The sequence below is a fragment of the Aplysia californica genome, unplaced genomic scaffold, assembly GCF_000002075.1.
Source record: "Aplysia californica isolate F4 #8 unplaced genomic scaffold, AplCal3.0 scaffold00114, whole genome shotgun sequence".
Classification (NCBI taxonomy): Eukaryota; Metazoa; Mollusca; class Gastropoda; order Aplysiida; family Aplysiidae; genus Aplysia; species Aplysia californica.
In genome coordinates this window covers 36,571-41,830 of record NW_004797384.1, presented here as the reverse complement: position 1 = coordinate 41,830, position 5,260 = coordinate 36,571, and the positions used below count along the sequence as shown (strand labels likewise).

The 5,260-nt window shown below is 39.9% G+C and overlaps 1 long non-coding RNA gene across 1 annotated transcript in view; it reads left to right on the top strand.

The window, feature by feature from the left end:
• The window catches only part of LOC118477497, an 8,559-nt gene extending 3,921 nt beyond the window's left edge, over positions 1 to 4,638 (top strand). The window contains exon 2 of the long non-coding RNA XR_004858421.1: positions 4,451 to 4,638. This is a non-coding gene — a long non-coding RNA (uncharacterized LOC118477497). The remainder of the gene's footprint in view (positions 1 to 4,450) is intronic.
• Positions 4,639 to 5,260: the final 622 nt, after the last annotated feature.

Here is a 5,260-nt window from a genome sequence, read left to right as displayed (position 1 = left end):
TCTATCTATCTATCTATCTATCTATCTATCTATCTATCTATCTATCTATCTATCTGTGTGCCTGACATGCACCATCATGCCCTTCCCTGCATTTTAGTTCAAAGCGCTATATACATAAACTGAAAACGAAAGAAATCCTCAAATTCCTCCAGGGAGTCCCACCTTTCCCCCCTTCCCACAAAACCTATCCCACCTCCTCTTCCCCCGGCACAGTATGATGACGAGCGCTTTCGAGATAATGTTGCCACTAGCGTAATTAAGCCCTTGTGAACGACTTTCTTTTCTTCTCTGGGCCATCCTCTCTCTGATTTCATTCTCACAGATGTGGGCCTGGAAAACAGTTTGAAGTCTAAAGAGTTGGTGAAAGATTATTTTTCTCTCTCTCTCTTTCTCTCTCGTTTAGTAGTAGGCTATATCCTTTTTTAAAAATGTTTGGATACTTGTGGTTGTTTGTTTTATTCTATTTTCTTTTAGATTTTCAGAAGCAATTTTGTTATTATTTGGGTGATAGGGTAGTAATTATCACTTGAACATTCTTGTTTAATGGCACAACATCTGAATATTTCACTAATTAAGACCAGGGATTGGTCATACCTTAACAAGTAAAAGAAGCTACTGTTAAAACTTCTCCCCACAAGTAGAGCTGTAGAGAAGAGCAGAGCTGCAATGTTGTCAACTTTCACCGTCAGAACATGGTGAAAAGAAATAATAATAAAGCAACACCTCGCTAATATTATAACCAGTGAACCAAATGCCTATCATAATAACATTCTTCCTGCAGACATTTTATAGAATAATTTCGTTTCCCTCGATACATTACATTTATTGAACATCCCTCTGTAGAATAATTTTATTGTTTCACATTTTAAACTCTTCTTTTCAAAAGCATTCTTATTACATTGCGGCACGCATTATTTCAGTAACAAAAAATGGCTACAACAAGGGGGATAATGCACTCATTTAAGGAATTTTGTTTTTGGCGAGCGCTTATAATGAGCCAGGGCCCTTCTTTCCTTGTCAGTCAAGATGCGGAAACGATGAACAAAAACAAAAATAAAAACGGGGTTAGAAGTTGAACCCGGTACGTGACATAAAAATGATTCACTAGAAAACAAAACACAGGTCAGGCGCCTTGGGAAAAGGAAATATCTTGTAATTATTGCGGGCAAAAAGGACACTTAAAAATGACATGGCTGCCCCCCCGTCGGCCATCCGTTACACACAGTGATAAAACATAATATAAAACTAAATCAAATGGTTACCTTTACCTTCCGAACTGTCAGGAGAATCCTGAGGAAACAAAAGCCATGTCTATTTTGATTAAGCAAAAAACAACGGCGAGTTAATGGGAAATCTGATAGTTTTCCTGACCTCTCGTAAAAGTATCAAGATACCTGATAAGTAGTTGACCCTGTGGGACAGGTTGAGTTTCCCACCTGAGGCTCTTCTTTTTTCCCTTAACAATTAGAGGAAAATAAATCACAGACGTATAATGTTTAAAATCAATAAAGACCATTAGTGTATCATAGATGATTATTATTACGAGACGTTACGGGTTTGGTTTGTTTGTTTGTTGTTGTTTTTCTCGTAGCTGTGAATCTCGATATGTTTGTGGTTTTTCTCTCACTTGAAATAGTAATGTGGTTCTGTTACTTTTATAATAGATTTCTTCGGTTGTGTTTTGTCCAAGGGTTTATTATGCTATCTATCTATCTATCTATCTATCTATCTATCTATCTATCTATCTATCTATCTATCTGTGTGCCTGACATGCACCATCATGCCCTTCCCTGCATTTTATTTCAAAGCGCTATATACATAAACTGAAAACGAAAGAAATCCTCAAATTCCCCCATGGAGTCCCACCTTTCCCCCCTTCCCACAAAACCTATCCCACCTCCTCTTCCCCCGGCACAGTATGATGACGAGCGCTTTCGAGATAATGTTGCCACTAGCGTAATTAAGCCCTTGTGAACGACTTTCTTTTCTTCTCTGGGCCATCCTCTCTCTGATTTCATTCTCACAGATGTGGGCCTGGAAAACAGTTTGAAGTCTAAAGAGTTGGTGAAAGATTATTTTTCTCTCTCTCTCTTTCTCTCTCGTTTAGTAGTAGGCTATATCCTTTTTTTAAAATGTTTGGATACTCGTGGTTGTTTGTTTTATTCTATTTTCTTTTAGATTTTCAGAAACAATTTTGTTATTATTTGGGTGATAGGGTAGTAATTATCACTTGAACATTCTTGTTTAATGGCACAACATCTGAATATTTCACTAATTAAGACCAGGGATTGGTCATACCTTAACAAGTAAAAGAAGCTACTGTTAAAACTTCTCCCCACAAGTAGAGCTGTAGAGAAAAGTAGAGCTGCAATGTTGTCAACTTTCACCGTCAGAACATGTTGAAAAGAAATAATAATAAATCAACACCTCGCTAATATTATAACCAGTGAACCAAATGCCTATCATAATAACATTCTTCCTGCAGACATTTTATAGAATAATTTCGTTTCCCTCGATACATTACATTTATTGAACATCCCTCTGTAGAATAATTTTATTGTTTCACATTTTAAACTCTTCTTTTCAAAAGCATTCTTATTACATTGCGCACGCATTATTTCAGTAACAAAAAATGGCCACAACAAGGGGGATAATGCACTCATTTAAGGAATTTTGTTTTTGGCGAGCGCTTATAATGAGCCAGGGCCCTTCTTTCCTTGTCAGTCAAGATGCGGAAACGATGAACAAAAACAAAAATAAAAACGGGGTTAGAAGTTGAACCCGGTACGTGACATAAAAATGATTCAATAGAAAACAAAACACAGGTCAGGCGCCTTGGGAAAAGGAAATATCTTGTAATTATTGCGGGCAAAAAGGACACTTAAAAATGACATGGCTGGACTAGACGATGCTCTTCCGGGTCACTACTTTTTCTTCCGCCCCCCCCCCTCCCCTCTCCCCTTCCACCCATGGAATTGGGTGTGCTATCTCAGAGGACTGAGCACAGTTGTTTATTCTAATCGAGATTATCACAATAAATCCCCCTACCACTCGCCAACGCTCCTTTTCTTACTTTTTTATGGCTTTTAGCTTACGAGTCTCCATAGAGCCAATTGGTCCGCTATAACTCTTGGAGCCAATTAAGCTTTTTCATAAGCAAAGTCAAACCAGTGCATTGGGTACTATGGTCTAAAAACTCAGGAAAAACACTCAGCAGGTGTCATAGGAAAAGGGATTACTTGTGGCATTAAAAACAGCAGTTAACAATCAAATTTAAATGTGGTGTAAATGCTGCTCAATTAGACCTCTAGTTCATGTCTCAACATAGCTGCTGTGGGCTTTGTTTCTTGGAAAATTGAGTATGCATATATGGGATCGTTTACCCCTTACAAAATTATTTGAAATACGTTTTCTTCCTCTCCCCCTCCTCTTTTTGTCCTTTAAGCACATACTTAGGCATCCCTGTTGTACGGATCTAATCTTGAGGGTTCCACTATAAAATATGTTTCCATTACCAATTTGAGTTTTACAACCACATTTAAGCAAACTCAATTAAATAGTTTGCTTTGTACGTCTCGATGAATCCTAAATCAATAGCTTAAGGTTAAGGTTATGGTCAAGTAAAAGCGCTCAAACTAGGAGCCAGTGCATCCTCCTTCATTTAAATCGGGAAAAAAAACAAACATAAAAGAGCTCAGCTAAAAATAATGACGATCAATAATGGCTTTTCTGGTAGGAGATATGTCAAAGCTCAGAATTACATGTATAGCAGATGCAAATTCGCCTGATACGTCAACTAGAGGGTCTTCTCTGGCCGGGAAGCCGTCGTGTCTGGCACGGGGGTTCGTGAGAAGTTTGGGGGGCGACGTCTACACTGCTTCGGCAATAAGGGGGCAGCGATCAATAAGTCTGGCCCAACTCCCAGTTTTTTGTGATGGTGGTGGTGGGGGTCACATTTCGGGATACACGCTCGTGCCCCAGACGAAATGTTGTGGTCACCGCTATCTTCTTGTTTATTTGTTTATCGCCTGGCCTATTGCAGTGTGTTGTTTGTGTATTCTGGTGTAGCGCCGTCATAGGGCGGTGAAAGTGGTGCTCTTTTCTTGACCTATTCACTTCTTGATCTTTCGCTGGATCTTCTCATTCTATCATGGATTTACAGTCAATACCACCTCAATGTTGATGTTTCACTTATTCCGTTTTACCCTTAGCTCATTTTCAGTATGGGATATACTGGTAATGCCAATGCTAATGTTAGAAGCGGTATAGGAGGTGCTTGTTTAGATCTTTTCTGGAAACTGTTATGAACGTTGTTTGCTCTGTGGTAAATAATAGCTCCACGTCGGCCTTTGCGTTAAGCAAATAGATTTTCCAAAATTCGTTAAAAGAAAAATGGTGGTGTATAGAGAGGGAGTTTTTACTTATATTTTTTGTTTGTGGTACACATCAGAAAATACAAAGCATTTCGAGTCCCGTAGAGCGTTCCAAAACTTCTTCAACAAAACTGTCGAAAGGATTAGCAGTACAAGTTGCACTTCCTAAAGTCGGATTACCTGAAACACTACTAGCAAAAGGATTACCTTAAGTGCCTATTGCGGTGACACCCAAAACAAAACAAGAAAGAAAGAAAAAAACAAATACAACGCTTTCTCTGGATTTACTCATTGAAAACGCCCCTCGATTGATGACGATTCGTATCAGAATCCATCGAGGGCATTGTTGCTATAATCCAAACAGCTGGTGAGAACCACAGTGTGCTCACTGTTTTCATGTGTTCTCTGCTCCGCGTCTTCTATGTCGTGCCTGCTGCCCGCTATTAGACACTGGATAAGCTGCTGTATGGAAGAAGAACAACACGAGCCCCTGCCCGCGGAGGGCAGCGATGAGGATGACTTCCAGAATGAGGAGATGTTCGGCTCGTTTGATGAGCTAGCCACCTTCCCTCGCGATAACCCGCTCAACAAGAGCCTCCAGGGGGTCAACTTGATTCATGACCGTCCCCACGTTAAGGATTTGGCTGATGGAGGGGGGAGGTTCTCCTTTTCCAAAAGGTAAACGGAGATGTGCATGTGTGTGTGTGGGGGGGATGGGGAGTCTGTGTGTGTGTTTGTGTGTATTGTGTGTGTGTGTGTGTGTGTGTGTGTACGTGTGTGCTTGTGTCTGTGTGTGTATGTGTGTGTTCTGTACGTCTGTGTGTGTCTGTGTTTGTGTGTATGTGTGTGCTGTATGTTTGTGTGTATATGCGTGTTTGTTTGTGTAT